Genomic DNA, 17,196 nt, shown 5'->3' with positions numbered 1-17,196 from the left:
GACCACTAGGAGTTGGCGGTGACATCTGAGTAGACAAGCAAGCTGAGCTTCTTTAGAGGGACTGTATAAGGGAAGTTGTGGAGGGATCTATGGGGAAGATGTTTCAGTGTGGCCTCTGTTATCCGCATCTGGGGGCAGGCTTGAAACCACTGTTGGTCCTCAAGGTCAGCAGTTGGGAAGAAGAGCTGGTGGAGTACAGGAAAGTGAGGAAAAGCTGAGGGCCTCTGTAGCTGTCATTGCCTCTCAAACTTAGATCTTTCTGAAAGTAAAGGCCCCTGATTCCCTTTAACCTCCCAATATTGGATTTCCTCTTTTATCCAACTCTAATACAGATTAAGGAGATTATGGGGAACATAGCTTCTAGTTCAAGACAGTTGACACTAGAACAAATTGGTATGTTCTATCTTTGCATCTCAGCTGAAATTGAGGAACAAATATTCTCATTTTAGCATAATGCAACTGTGAGAAAATAAACCTGGATTTATTCCCATGTTTCAAAGCCACAGGTCCATGAAACATGGAAATATGTATAAGATAGAGAATGTTTGTTTTACTTCTCTTAGAAATATTTAGATTAGGCCAGGCGCGGTGGCTCATGCCTGTAATCCAGCACTTTGGGAGGCTGAGGCAGGTAGATCATGAGGTCAGGAGTTAGAGACCAGCCTGGCCAACATGGTGAAACCCTGTCTCTACTAAAAATACAAAAATTAGCCAGCCTGGGTGACAGAGCAAGACTCTGTTTCAAAAAAAAAAAAAAAAAAAAAAAAGACCAAAACCAAAACAAACAAACAAAAAAACCAGGTATTTATATTTCAAAAGAAATTAGTCCCAGAACTGTAGAGACATCTCTGTGTTGTGAAACCTGGAGACACTGAACTTATTTGGTTCCTAGAGAGAATTATTTATATATCAAAGAGCTAGAGTGTGCATTCCTTCCATTACATATCCAAGCAGCCTCTCTCAGAAGGGAAGAGGAGAAATTGGTTTCTTTTCCCTTTAAAATCACAAAAATTTATTTTTTTCTGTTTTCCTTATTCAACAAGTAAAATCTGACAATCATGTAAGAGATTTCTCCATTTGGCTCTCACTGCATCAATCTACAGGGTTGCAGGGCCCAGGGGACATATGCTGCAAAGCTAATCTGGCTGTAAGTACTTTTCTGTGTTGTTTGTATGCTGAGTTTTGAGATGTTTTGATACATTCTGAATACAAGTTGTTTATCAGATGTATAGTTTGAAAATATTGTCCCCCTATCTATGGTTTGTCTTTTCATTCTCTCAGAACTGGTTTTTGCATTTCTTTATTTTTATTATGAGGTCTAATCTATGAATTTATCTTTTCCTAAACAAGGTCACAAAGATTTCCTCCTATTTTATTCTAGATATTTTATTGCTTAAAGTTTTACATTTAGGTCTCCGATCCATTTTTAGTTTATTTTGGTATCATGTTCTTGTTTCTTAATTACAGTGCTGATTGGTAACATAAGTTGATTATGTTGACTAACTGTTCATATGTTTTTAAAGCAATAATTCACATGCATCAAACCACAAAATCTTTCATAAGGCTATCATCCAAATGTAGTATTTGAAAGATTACAATTTTTTTCAATAGGAACTAAAAAAAAAGAAGACTAAGATCAAACCATTTATATTCTATCTCCTGTTTTTTTAACATTTTATTTTGAGATAACTGTAGACTCACACATAGTTGTAAGAAATCATACAATGAAGAGCCTATGTGCCATTCACTCAAAGGTAACATCCTGCATAACTACAGTACAATACCACAAGCAGGAGTTTGACATTGACACAATCTTCTGACCTTATTCAGATTTCAACAGTTATATATGTGTGTGTGTGTGTGTGTGTGTTTAGTTCTATGCATTTTATAACACATGTAGTTTCTTTGACTATGACTAGAGTCAAAATAACCGTTTTATCATTAAGTATTCCTTGTGCTACCCTTCTATAGCAGCAGCCACCTCCCACCCGCCAACTTCCATAAACTGGGCAACCACTAATCTATTCTTTATCCTATAATTTTGTGATTTTAAAATGTTATATAAATGGAATAACATATTATGGAAAATTTGGGATTGGTCTTTTTCACTCAGCATAATTCCACTGAATTGCTTTTACATTTTTGTCAAAAATTTGGGTGTGTTTGTATGCGTCTCAAGTTCTGCTTTTTCTATTCTCTTTCATTGATCTATGTGTCAATTTCTTCACCAATACCACATTGCTTTTTTATCAATGTAGCCATATAGTAAGTGTTAATAGCAGGTAGAGTAATTCCTTCTACTTTATTCTTATTTTTCAAGGTCGTTTTAGCTATTCTAGTCCTGTGCTTTTCTACATAAAGTTTAGGAGGAACTTGCCTATGTCCACAAAAATCCTTGTGTGCATTTTGATAGAAATTACAATATTCTACAGATCAGTTTGGGGAGTCTTCTGTCCTCTTTCAAAAAGCACCAGATCTTTTGAAACTCATGCCACAAGACAAAGCTTCATGCTACTCTTTTTTTTTGTTGCTATCTGCTCTCACTCATTCATTGATAGCTTTAGTACATATGTCAGTCTCTTTCCTCAACCCTTTCTCTTGATTTCTTTCAAAGACACCATCTTTGAAAGCTTGATTTTAGAAGACATTCTTATACATTCAGTTCATTTACTTTATCACGTCACGGCAGCAATTTTGTTGCTACATTAAAACTTCTAATCCAATCTTTTCAACAAATACTGCTGGAACAATAGGGTATCTACATGCAAAAGATGAATCTTAATCCATAATTATGGCTGATAACCCATGGCATCTACTATGGAACAAACATTAATAAATAGCACACCAATTATAGATTATGACAGAGCAGATACCTTTTATTTCTGACATATTGCACTTATTTTTATTTAAGAATGGTTCTGGCAAATAAAAAAAGGAAATGACACCATCACACAACCGCTACACACATGCACACAACATAAATGACCTTTAAAATCTCTGCTTTAAAATTGCAAACTAAATCTAATTTGCACTTTCTTTATCTGAGTAAAAATTTGTTGAGGCAAATCTATTTTTTACAAAAACATGTCGCTTCATACTGGCTTTCTAATAGCTAAAATGTGTGAAGGAATTAATACAAAAAAATGGTAAAATGAATCAAGTGATCAAGTGAAAATTAAAGCCCCGTGAAAAGTATGCCTTAAAAATCGGGACAAATCTGTGCTAAAAGATTCGATAGTTTCTGATGAAGCTCTTACTTAAGGAGTGAGGACTTTCACTGGGTGCCTGTCAAGATCTGCAGCAATTTCAATTTCAGTGTTAAAGATTAGCAAAATGATCAACATTTTAGGAATGCTAATTAATAATCAACCTGTTTGTAAAAGAGGTTCATATTCTGCCAGACTGAAATCATGGATGAGATATTAATTTTGTCTTCCCCTCATTGGAAGGGCATTTGGAAAGAAAAAAGCAAGAAACCTCAGTTGTCAGCGTATGAGGATGGTTGAATTTTTCTTCTCTTTATAGTTAATCAACCTTTCATTAGATTTGGCAGTTAATTTGTCATTTTCCTGGCCCACCACAGCCCCTGGAAGAGATGATAGTGGTAGCTTTCAGTACTTTAATAAAATATTATGTAGAAACAAAATTTTCTTGTAGTAAGTTTATGCCAGCCAACGAAAAAACCCCAATATATCCAGTGTAATGTACAGGGTTGCATTAGTGAAAGGCTGGAAGAATGGAACTCAGGAAAGAAGTATTTTAAAATAGGCTGAATATGAGGATGAATATAGAGGTAAAAAATGGAAACCAGTGAACATAAACAAAAGATTTTTTAAAGACTATTTTACCCTAAGTACCTCAGCAAATCATTAACTGATAAGGGGAGTAGCACATGTTCTCATTTGGAGGAAAATAAGATAACATTAATTTAGATGAGTTATTACTTTCTAGAAAAAAGAACAATATTTTACTCTTTCTTGAAAATGCTGATGACTAAAGGCAATAACATTGAATAAACACTTAGATGTAATGCTTTACTGACGGTGCAGACTGTTTCTTTAATTACTTTTCATGATCACATCACAGATATACTGTGTGAAAGTGCAGCACCAAAGGAGTGATGAGGGACATTCTTGCTGGATGACTGTTGCATGAATTTGCTTGCTCTCTCTGGGACTTGGCTACATTAGGTTGTATTTGTGCTAAAATGATCTGGTTACCCTCAAGATGGCGTCCTGCTCTAGCAGTCACTCTTAATCATCCTGAAGAAAAATGATGCTGTCTTTACCCCTTCAACCACCATTTATTCTTCCACACACAGCAGCTTGGCTTCTGCCTCTATTTTCCACTGAATCTGTACTTGCTAAGGTCATTTCCTGATGGTCAAACCAATGGCTTATTTTCATATCAAATCATGATGTCTTTCTTGTGCACGCCAAAGCCGTGTAGTCTCTTAATATTCTGGTTGGGGGTACATGCTTATTAGGAAAATGGTTTATACTCAATATTATTAAAATGAGATATAAATGAGTACATAAAAATCAACTTTTGTTAGAATATAACAATTTATATATAATATAGATGAAATAATTAGTTTTTCTCAAAATACCAAAAATACAAAGTATCTTACACAGTTCTCTTTCCTCTCCAATCTATATTTCCATATTACTTTTTCCCAACACATAGAGCAAATAAGGTCATTTTATTTTTTTAATCCAAAAATGTATTTGCTTTAAATTATAATGGAAAAAAAACTCCATAACATAGCATCAATTATTTTTCTAGATTTGGCATTTACCCAACTTTCTAGACTTATCTCCACTACTTATGCCATCTAGCCTCACTGGTTCTTTGTTATTTCCAAAATATAGAAAGTGCTTTGTTCCTTCTTGTTTTGGCTTGTGCTGTCTGCCCTCTGTGAGTGTGTGTGTGTGTGTGTGTGTGTGTGTGTGTGTGACAGAGAGAGAAAGAGATTGATTTACTTTTTATTATTTTGAGTAACAACTATTTTAGGTGTAAAGTTTGGGGATATTAAGTACATTCATATTGTTGTGCAACCATCACCACCATTCATCTCTAAAACTCTTTTTGTTCTGCAAAGTTGAAATTCTATATTCATGAAACAATTACTCCCCTTTCCTTTCTCCTCCCAGAATATGGCAATTTCCGTTATGCTTTCAGTCCCCATGATTTTGACTACTCAATGTACCTCTTATAAGTGGAATCATACAGTATTTGTTATTTTGTGATTGGCTTATGTCCTACATGTACCTGAGAAGAATGTGTATCCTATTGTTGTTGGGTAGAATGTTCCATGTATGTATGTTAGATATAGTTGGTTTATTATGGGTTCAAGTTCACTGTTTCCTTAGTTATAATTCTGTCTGGTGGTTCTCTCCATTATTGAGGGTAGGGCATAGAAGTCTCTGAATATTATTGTAAAACTGTGTATATCTCCCTTTAGTTCTTTAGTCATTTCTTACTTCATGTATTTTGGTAGTCTGTTATTAAATGTGTGTTAGTCAAGTTTCTCTAGAGGGATAGAACTAATTGAATGGAGTTTATTAAGTATTAACTCACACAATCACAAGGGCCCACAATGGGCTCTCTCCAGGCTGAAGAGCAAGGAGAGCCAGTTTGACTTTCAAAACTGAAGAACTTGGAGTCCGTTGTTCGATGGCAGGAAGCATCCAGCATGGTAGAAAGATGTAGGTCAGGCCAGTCTCACCTTTTCATGTTTTTCTACCTGCTTTATATTCACTGGCAGCTGATTAGATTGCACCCCCTAGATTAAGTGTGGGTCTGCCTTCCCCAGCCCACTGACTCAAATGGTAATTTTTGTTGGCAACACCCTCACAGACACACCCAGGATCAATACTTTGTATTCGTCAATCCAATCAAATTGACACTCAGTATTAACCATCACAAAAATAAACGTGTTTATAATTGTCTCTTTGCCATATTGAATCTTTTATTAATATGTAATATCCTTGTTCATCTTATAATCTTTTTAAAGTTAAAGTCTATGTTATCTGACATTAGTTTAGCCATTCTTCTGAATTTTTATTACTGTTTACATAGAATATCCATTTTCAACCTTTCAACTTACTTGTGTCTTGGCCTCTAAAGTGAGTCTCTTGTAGACAGCATATAGTTGGATCTTTTTTTTCATCTATTTTGCCAATCTCTGTCTTTTGATGGGAAGGTTTAATTCATTTACATTAAAAGCAATTACTGATAAGTAGTAGGGTCTTACTTCTGTCATTTTGATTTTTTTTTCTATATAGTAGTCCCCCCTTACCCATAGGGGATACGTTCCCAGACCCAAAGAGGATGCCTGAAATCATGGATAGTGCTAAACCCTATATACACTATGGTTTTTCCTACACCTAACCACCTAAGATAAAGTTTAATTTATAAATTAGGCACAGAAAGAGATGAACAAAAATACAGTAATAATAAAATGGAGCAATTATAGCTATCTACTGTAATAAAGATTATGTGAATGTGGTGTTTCTTCCTCAAAATATTTATTGCACTGTCCTCACCCTTCTTCTTCTTGTGATGAAGTGAGATGACAAAATCCCTATGTGATGAGATTTATGAGGTGAATTATGTAGGCATTGTGACATAATTGAAAAGTCCAAAAATAAAGAATTCATAAGTTTTAAATTGCATGTCATTCTGAACAGCAGGATGAAATCTTTACCTGGATTGTCATTAGTCACCTAATAACCATCTTGGTTAGCAGCTTAATTGTCATAGTATTGCAGTACTTATGTTCAAGTAACCCTTATTTTACTTAATTCTGGTTCAAAAGCACAAGAGTACTGATTAATATTTTTGAACTGCAGTTCACTACGGGAAACTGAAACCATGGAAAGTGAAACCCTGTGTATGAGGAACCACTCTATGCCTCATAGCCATTTTCTTCCTCATATTCTGCATTACCATCTTTTTTTCTGTTTAGCTAATTTTTTTGTGGTGAAATATTTCTATTCCTTTCTCATTTCCTTTAGAGTATACTCTTTAGTTATTTTTCTGTAGTTACCATGGGGATTACATGTAACATCCTAAAGTTGTTACACCAATTTGAATTTATAACATTTCACTTTAATAACATAAAAATTCTGCATCTTTAACAGTTTCAGCACTACCTTTTTTAGTTGTCAGTGTTACAAAATTATATCTTTACACATTGTGTTTTAAGAAACATAAACTAATAAATTTTAATGTATTCATCTCTACCATTATGTAGAAAAAAATGTTAACTTACAAACTAAAGTTATAATAATACTAACTTTGACACTAATAATTTTTTAAATGGATAAATCTCTTAAATAGAGTAGAGAACAAAAAGAGGAATCATACATCAAGGTTACCACACCACTAGCTTTTATAATTGCACATGTATTCACCTTTATTGAGATCTTTATGTCTTATTATTTAGTGTTCTTTAATTTCAACCTGCAGGGCTTCCATTAGCATTTCTTTCAGGGCAGTTCTAGTGGTAAGCTTTTGAAAGATAGTTTTGCTGGCTACAGAATATTTTTAATTTTTGTTGGTACATTGTAGTTGTATATGTTTATGGGGTACAGGAGATATTTTGATACAGGCATGCAATATGTAATAATTACATCATGAAAAATGGGGTATCCATTCCCTAAAGCATTTATTCTTAGTGTTACAAACCATCTAATTATACTTTTTTGGTTATTTCAAAATATACAATTAAATCAGTTATACAGTTCTTGGTTGACATGTTGTTTCTTTGTTTGCTCTTTCAGAAGTTTGAATATATCAGTCCACTGCCTTCTGGATCTAAAATGAGTCTCTTGTAGACGGCGTGTAGTTGAATCATTTTAAAAACTCTATTTTGCTGATCTCTGCCTTTTGATTGGTGAATTTAATTCATTTACATTAAAAGCAATTACTGATAAATAGGGACCTACTGCTGCCATTTTGCTATTTTTTTCTACACCTTAGTCCCCCTTATCCATAGGGGAAATGCTCCAAGGTTTCTGATGAGAAATTTGCTGATAATAGTATTGAGATCCTTTTTATGTGGTAAATCACTTCTCTAAAGCTACTTTCAACATTATCTGTTTTGGGATTTTGATACTTTGATCATAATGTACCTCACACTGAGTATCTTTGAGTTTATTCTACTCAGAATCTATTGAGCTTCTCGGATGTTTATTTCCATATCTTTCATTATATTTGAAAAATTTTCAGCCATTATTTCTTCAAATATTCTCTCTTCCTCTTCCTCCTTCTCTTCCCCTCTGACATTTTCATAATGTATATGTTGATCTGTTTGATGGTGTCCCACAGGACTCATAGTCTCTGTCCACTTTATTTCAATCTTTTTTCTTTCTGTTTCTCAGACAATAATTTCTATGGTCCTATCTTCAAGTTAGCTGATTTTTCTGCTTGATCAAATTTGCTCTTGAATCCCTCTAGTGACTATTTCATTTCAGTTATTTTCTTTGTCAGCTCCAAAATTTCTTTTTTTCTTTCTTTTTAGGTTTTCTATCTCTTCATTTATGTTTCTATTTTTTCATACATTGACTTCTTGGCATTCTTCGTGTCTTGCTTTGGTTCTGTCAGCATCTTTGAGAAAGTTGTTCAAAGTCTGTGTCTCGTAGGTCCACTATCAGTTCTTTGTCAGGGGCAGTTTGTGTGGTTTTCCTTTGAATTATCCATATTTTCCTGGTTTGTAAATATGTTTTATGATTTCTGGTGAAAACTAGACATGTTAATCTAATGGTACAGCAATGCTGGAAATTGAATCCTTCCTCTTCACCAGGATTTGCTGCTTTTTTTTTGTTGTTTCTTGATTCTTGTAGGCTATCTATCTCTGTGCCAAGAATAAACCAGAGGGGCAAACTGAATGTATTCTCTGGCCTTTTCTGAGCCAGTGCCTTCCCCTGGGCATGAGTGGTGACTTTCTAATTTTCTCGTGTATGTGGTTTCTTTTCAGTGAGCTAGTCTTCAATGTCTGGCTCAAAAAGTTGAAAAAGAGAAAAATGAAGGTGAAGGGGAAGTCACTGGCCCTTTAATACCCCTGGAAGTCACTTCAGCCAGAAGGGGAAGGGCTTGCAGCAATGGGAGGAGGTAAAACAACAATGGCTTTAGCCTCTTTGTGCCTCTGCATTCAGAAGTAACAATCAGGGCATAGATCCCGGGTATATAAAGGAAAGGGTCCTTTTTGTGCACCCAGGCTTCTTCAAGCTATGTTCAAGCTATTCCAGGTACATGTGCAGATCTAACTGTCATGTGGATGAGAGGTAGGGGATGGATGGTTTTGTGCCAAGAGTGGAAATTTACTGAAATTAACTGCAAGTTATCATTCCAGTCTTCAACTGCAAGCCTTCAATACACTGTAGAGCTCCAAAATAGTTACATCAGACAGATTGTGCCAGTGCAATTATTGTCTAGTTAGGGAGAAAGATTTCACATGCTTTATACTGCACCATCTTCCAAGAATCCACTCTGTACTATCTTCTATTTGGGGGGTCATACACACTCCTCATAAAAACAAAATCTCACTTAATATTCAAAAATCAATAAAGTGTCAACTCTTGCCTGTACCTCTGATCTTAGTAATTATTTACACTTTCCTCCATGAATTCATAGTCTCTGCTAGGTGATATTTACCATAGAGCATTGACATTTATGATATTCATGCTTGTTTTTAAACATGTCTGTGCATGAGAAACACCTGGAGGGCTTGGTTAACAAAAAAGGAAAACATAGATTCTTGGAGAAGTAACTCTAGAGCTATTGAATCATAATTTCTGAAGATGATGTCCAGAATTATGTTTTTTTCTCAGTCAATGTTCAACATTATTTGCTTTTGATAATTTGCTAACAGTGATAAAGCCTCAGTCACATGTACCACTTTTAAAACTAGAAATGCAGTCAACTGTTACTCTCCCTCTCAAAGAACATGAACTATTGGCAAGAGGGTGAAGGCTGAAACACTGTCAAAATAAATTTGATCCTAAGAAAATGGGAATGGATATTATAAAAACAACCACAAAGTTCATTACAAGTATACAATAGGTTTTTCAATCATTAAACCTATTGCTATGCATCCACTCCTTAGTACTACATGCTGCAATAAACAATCTTGTACACATCTTTACATTTATGTACTTTTTTTTCCTATAAAGTGTGTGAAAGTTGTCAGAATCAAAATGGAGCCACTTATTTTGAAAACCCTGACAAATGGAGCTGCAAAAGGCCATGAGTGGAGGGTTCCCAGGCATGTGTGTCTGATAAAATAACTATCACAAAACACTCTGCATAAAAACACAATCTTGCACAAAGGCCACCACAGCCTCACACATATACACACACACACACACACACACACACACACACACACGATACTTCCATGAGGATATCTGCCCAGCAACTGCCTGTCCAACTTTGGACTGATGCCACCCATAGTATTGATACTTGTAGCCAAGGATAACTTTCTTAAAAAAATGTATGTGAGCCTCCTCATTTTTCCTTTAAAAACTGTGTGTTCCTCTACCTCCCTGAATTTGCTTATGCTTATTCCTATTGGAATGCTTATTCACAAATATTGTCAAACCTAGAAGTGAAGTGAGGGGCCAAAGGCTATAGTTCTAATTTCAATAAATATTGTGGGTTACTCTATAAAAACTATAATAATTCTTATTTCAATGAGCTATATATGAGAAGGGCACCTTACCTATGTTGCTGATAGCAATGAGAAAATTTAGTGTAGTGGTTAAAGGAGCAATCTCTAGGGTCAATCTGCTAGGGATCAATTATAGCTCTTCAACTTTTCACCTGTGAGACCTTGAGTAAATTACTAAATTGCTATATTCCTTGGTTTAATTGGGTGTAAAATAGGAATAATAATACCAGTATTGATATATTAGACTAACATTAGTTTTAGTCATATGCTTGTTATAAAGAATATATGACTTAATATACATAGAACATGAGAAAAGTCCCTAGCATAAATCAGTACTTGATTATAATGTAGGCTATTATTAACAGTTTGTATGATCAATTTTTATATTTACCAATCTGATACAGAAAAAGTATTCTATAATTTTAAAACAATTTACATTTCCTTATTACTAGGTTGAACATATTTTCATATGTTTATTTGCCATTTAGATTTACTTTACTGTGAATTTCCTATTCATATTTCCAACAATTCTGTTACTAATTGTCATTTATTAATTTGCAGAAATATTCTGTACCTTAAATATTTTTATAATCTATGGAAAAGCTTTTGACTTTATTACATCTTTAGTCAATGTTGTTTATTGTCTTGTCTTATCGCAAACGTTTTAAAACTTTCATGTTGACTAATAGTAATAACAGCATCTGCAGTGATCATAGGCATCCCTGTCTGATTCCTATCGTAATAAAAACGGCTTTAAAAGTTCACTTTTTAGAATTTTTCCGGTTGGACTTTGGTGAAGACTCTGTTTTATACTTAAAAGTTTTTTAAATTTATATTTTATTTAGCACTTTAATCAGGAAAGACTGCTGAATTATTTGAAATGCCTTTTTAGAACGTGATGGTACAATTATAGTTTTTAAAATGCTATGTTGTGTTTACATAATGATATAATTTGATAATTTACTATTGACTTCCTTTGCATTCATAAGATATTTTTTCATAGGTCATACTCCAGTGTTCTTTTGACACACAGCTAATTTTCAGATTGCTAATACTTTGCCTTTTAAAAATCTGTAGTCATAAATGATATTTCTCTAGTTAAAAGTGAGACTTAGTCAGTCTTTATAAGGCTTAGCATTACTGTTATGCTATTCTTATCTTTTCCTCATCAGAATAGCTTAAGTAGTGTTGGCATTATCTCTTCTTCAAAAGATCAAAATAATATTGGAATACTTACACACCAGTCACTGATCTACATGCTTCACTCTTATTAAGACATTCAATCTTTTTGGTATTTCTTGTATGTCAAAAGCTATAATTAACATCCTAATTTCACAACTGAGGAAACCTGGAAATAAAGAAATCAAACCATATGTGTCTAGAGCCATGCAGGAAAAAAAAGATAAGATAAAAAAAAAAACAACTAAGAACCTCAGGCAGTCATATTCTAGAACTTAAGCATTATTAAGTTCTATTCTCTAGCATAGAACCATTATTCTATGCTGTCTCACCTGAATCCATCTGCTAATCCCCTTCCAATTTTTTTCTATGGAAATTGATCTATATAATTTTTCTACTTTGTTCATTTATTCATTCATTAATTCAAAAATTGGTTCATTCAACAGTATTTACTGAATGCCTATGACATGCCACTGTCTGTTCTAGGCACAAGGATAGATACAGCAGTAAACTAAACAGAGAGGGCCCTGCTCTCATAGAAGTGGTGCTATGGCTTGAGCATGTCTCCTCCAAAATTCAGGTGTTGAAACTTAATAGGCAACATGATATTATGAAGTACTACTGTAGGGCCTTTAAGACGTGATTAGAGCATGAGGGCTCTTTTCTCATAAATGGGACTAAGCCTTTTACAAAAATAGCTTTACTCAGTGCTTGGCCCTCTTGCCCATATGCTATCTTAGGACACAGCACTCCTTTCCAGAGGATGCAGCAACAAGATGCCATCTTGGAACCAGAGAACAGTCCTCACCAGACAACTAACCTGCCCACATCTTGATCTTGGAGTTCTCAGCCTTCAGAAGTGTGAGGAAATACATTTATGTTCTTTAAAAATTACTCAGTCTGTGATATTTTGTTATAGCCATAAAAATGGACTAAGAGAGAAATCAGTACCAAAGAAGTGGATGTTGCTATAACAGACACCAAAATATGGGGAAGTAGATTTGGAATTGGGTAATGGCTATAGGCTGGAACACTTTTGAAGTAAATGTTGAAAAAAGCCTGTATTGCCATGAATGGAGTGTTAAGGGTGATTCTGATGAGGGCTCAGAAGAAGAGCAGAGCTACAGGGAAAGGTTCATTCTTCCCAAAGATTACTTAAAGTGGTTGTGAACAGAATGCTGGTAGAAATATGGTTAGCAAAGACTATTCTAATGAAGTCTCAGATGGAAATAAGAAACAAGGTATTGGAAACTGTAGAAAAGGCTGTCCTCATTATAAAGTGAAAAATAATTTGTCTGAATAGTGTCTATGTCCTAGGACTTTGTAGAAGGCAGAACTTAAAAGCAATGAACTAGGATATTTGGTGGAAGAAATCTCTATGCGCAAAGTATTCAGGTGCTACATGGATTTTCCTGTTTATAGTAAAATGTGAGAATAGAGAAAAAAACTGAAGAAGGAATTTATAGTTAAAACAAAAGTAAAATGTAAAGATTTGAAAAAATGCTCAGCCTGGCCATGTACAGAATTTTAAAAGCTTGTTTAGGAGAGAAAAACCAACGGTATACCCAAGAGACCATTTGATAAGATTATTATGAATAGAAGGAAGCCAGGTGTTATTCATTAAGATAATGGCAGCATGACACTGAAGGCATCTTAGAGGCTGCAGTGCCCATCAAACACCCAGAGTGCTGGGCCTTGAGAACAGAACAGCTGGAAGAGAGGGGCCCAGGGTGGCTGTGGGGCCTCAGGGTTTTCCACCCAAGGTTACTGTAAGTCCTTTCTTTCCATATTCTGGTACAGTGCTCACTGGCCACTTCAGCTGTGGCTAAAGTGGGCCAGGTAGAACTCGGGCCACTGCTCTGCAAGGCATGATCTGTAAACCACAATGCCGTAAACGAGAGAATCCATCCACATGATGCTAATTCAACAGGCTCACAGAGTGCTTGACCTGTGGTGGCATGATTTCACCTCCACCAAGATTTCAAAGGACACCCCTCAGAGAGGATCGGGGCCCAGGCAGAGGACTGTTGCTCATGTGCTGAATAAGGCCCCAACCTGGGCAAAGCCCAGCAGAGCCGAGGGGTTGGGGCCACTGCAGAGAGCCCCCACCAGAGCAATGCTTAGTGGAGCCGTGGGAGCAGAGCCACCTCAGAGAGCCTAGATCTGTACAGTCACCAATGCGGAATGCCAGTCTGGGAGAGCTGTAGGCACCCAATTTCAATCTGTGAGGGCAGCTACTTGGGGTACACTCAGTAAAGCCATGGGGTTGTAGTCCCCTGGAGCCTTGGGGACCTAACCCTTACCCCAGTGTGCCTGGAATGTGAGACATGGAGTCAAAGATTATTCTCAAGGCTTAAGATGGAGTGTTGTTTGCCCTGTTGGATTTTAGACTTACTTAAAACCAGTTACCTCATCCTTCTTTCCTGTTTCTCCCTTTTGGAACAGAAACATCTATCTTGTGCCCATCCCACCACTATACTTTGGAAGCACATAACTTTTTTAACTTCACAGATTCACAGATAAAGGGAAATTTGCCTACAGATGATACATACCTTTGCATCTAACCCATATCTAATTGAGAAATATTTCAATGAGACTTTGGACTTTAGACTTTTAAGTTGATACTGGAAATAGTTAATACTTTGGGGGCTATGGGAATGGACTGAATGTATTTTTCATCTAAGAGGGACATAAATTTGGATGTATTGCTTTAAAAATTCAGGTGTTAAAACTTAATGACCAAAGAGATGGTATTAGGAGGTGGGGCCCTTAAGAGGTGATTAGGTCATGAGGGATCCTTCTTCATTAGTGGAATTAAAACCCTTATGAAAGAGCCTTCACTAGGTGTTTGGCCCTCTTGCCCTTATGTCTTCCACCTTGTAAGGACACAGCACTCCTCCTCTCCAGAGGATGCAGCAACAAGGTGCCATCTTGGAAGCGGAGAGCAGCCCTCACCAGACAATCAAACCTGACAGTACCTTGATCTTGGACTTCCAAAGCTCCGGAACTATGAGAAAACAAATTTCTGTTCTTTACAAATTACTCAGTCTCTGGTATTTTGTTGTAGTAGCACAAATTAACTAAGACAGGTGGAGAGATATAATAAATAAATGCATAATATATGAGGCAAAATATCAAGTAGGATAAGGGGGCTTGCATGAGTAGTAGTTCATTAATTCACTAGGGGATGGTCAGGGAAGTGGATAAGGTGACACTTAAGCAAAGTCCTGAGGGCATCACAAGGATGAGCCTTCTGAAGATCTGGGTAGGGAGAACCACAGGACCAGATTTGTCTGGGATAGTTCCTGTACCCTGATGCTAGTCTTAATGTAATTATTACAGCACTCTCTTTGGCGCTCCAATTCCAACCGTGCAGTTGGGGAAAGGCTGCTCCTACTAGAAGAAAATGGGACTAGGAATGATGGTGCCCTGCATTTAACGAATAGCAAATAAACCACTTTGGCTGAAAGAAAGTGTCTTAGAAGAAAATGTGTATCTCCTTGGGTCAATTTGTCTAATTTACAATAGGATAAATTGTTTCATTCTCAGAATTCAGTAATTATACTAACATATGATCAGGAGTTTCTTTTAAAACATTAATATTGGAATTTCATTTTCCTTTCAATCTGTTGGAGAAGAAAGTCTTTTTGAGGCCAAGAGCTTATTTCTCTCATATATTTAACGATTGCCTGTAATTTCTTGATACCTTTTCTTCTTTAAGAATTAAGATTATTTACATATTTGCATTCATTATTTCCATCACATTCCTTTTGGTCTCTGATTTTTTTCAGAGACCTGATTCTTTAACTTGATATTTCAGGTTTCTGATTCAGTTCTCAATGTTAATGTCATCTCTTTCCACTTGCCCATGGAATTATTTCATTCAAAAATAATTTTTAATGAAGTTTTTTAATCCTCTAAATTATCTTTTAAAATATTCTTGATATTATTTTTGTGAAAATTGACTTTGTCATAAGCTTTGTGTTTTTTTTTTCCTCTGAGCAACCAGTGCTGGTTGTTTTATTTCAGATTTCTGTCTCTGGCCACTGAACAACTTGGATGCATTGATATTGTGCTCTGTCCTTCACCTCCTCTTTTCTCTTTTCATATTTGGCAGTCAGGTTAGGCTGCAAGCATCCCTCCAGCAGCATCTTGCCTGTGTAGAAGAAGTAAGAAACAAGTCTCCACCACGTGGGCACTCGAAGCGCTTCTTTTCCTAGATGTGTCAGGTGAGCAATGTTAGCATTTTTTAGCCCTACTCACAGGGATCAATGTATCCCACCTATGCAGGCTCTCTGGTTATTTCAGTAGAACACTAAAATGTTCCCTATAATTTACCAACTGTCTGTCTCATCAATTTCATGTTTCCCTATCACCCACCTCTTTTCCTAGTACTATCACTCATGATGGATGGAATTACTTTTACCATCTTTTGGGGGCTACTTCTAAAAGGCTCCCAAAGATCCCTCCCTCCTGCTACCTATGTCCTTGCTTTATATTCCCTCCCACTTCCTTAAGAGTGGGTTGGATCTAGTAACTTGCTTTTAATGGATATAATATGGCAAAAGTGACAGAAGTCACGTCTGAGATTAGGTAACAAAAGATTGACATCCATCTTGCTCACACTCTCTCTGGCTCTCTATGCTTGCTTACAAGCTGAGAAGTTGAGAACTGCCTACAGAGGGTGGCAGGGAACTGAGGGTGGCCTCAGGCCAATAGCCAGCAAAAACTGGATCCTGCTGATGACCAGTGAGCATGGAAGTGGATCCTCCCTGCACTGTTCCTCCAGATGAGGCTGACAGCAGCCTTGATGGCAGCCTGAGAGATCCTGAGCCAGAGGGCCCAGGTGAGCCATGCTGAGCTCCTGACCCACAGAAACTGTGAGATTAATATTGTTGTTTTTAAGCAAGTAAGTTTTGCACTAATTCATTTGCAGAAATAAATAACTAATATACCATCAGTACTATCATATTTTACCTCCATCCTCTTCCGTCCTGGGTTATCCATGTTTCTGGTAGGTGGAGTTTTCCACTGTGACTCACTCATTCACATCCCTATGCCTTTGTTTATACTGTTCCTTTTTATTACTGTCATCCTTTTTTCCTAAATGGTAAACTACAAACGTAAATCGAGACCCAGTCATTGGTTTTCTCCTCTGTGAATCATTCTCTAGTCACATAGACAAATTTTGTTTCTCATGTCTTGCATATACTATTATTCAGCATTTCACACAGATTTACAATCATTTTCTTTGGCCAACTCTGTTCTCAGTACCTAGCAGAATGGCTAACACATTATAGATAAAAGATTAAATTTTCTTGAACTATCTTGAACCCCCTCTT

At 36.1% G+C, this 17,196-nt stretch overlaps 1 protein-coding gene across 3 annotated transcripts in view; it reads right to left on the bottom strand.

Annotated features, from left to right (window-relative positions):
• Positions 1-17,196, bottom strand: part of NPFFR2 (neuropeptide FF receptor 2) — a 118,364-nt gene that overhangs the window by 70,452 nt on the left and 30,716 nt on the right. The window contains exon 2 of one of the 3 annotated variants that reach the window (XM_054485726.1): positions 11,913-12,023. The exons of the other annotated variants lie outside the window; for them this stretch is intronic. The gene's annotated coding sequence lies outside the window, so the exon portion shown is untranslated. The remainder of the gene's footprint in view (positions 1-11,912; positions 12,024-17,196) is intronic. 3 annotated transcript variants of the gene reach the window in all.

The sequence above is a fragment of the Pongo pygmaeus genome, chromosome 3 (assembly GCF_028885625.2).
Source record: "Pongo pygmaeus isolate AG05252 chromosome 3, NHGRI_mPonPyg2-v2.0_pri, whole genome shotgun sequence".
Classification (NCBI taxonomy): Eukaryota; Metazoa; Chordata; class Mammalia; order Primates; family Hominidae; genus Pongo; species Pongo pygmaeus.
This window is presented reverse-complemented; position numbering and strand designations above follow the sequence as displayed.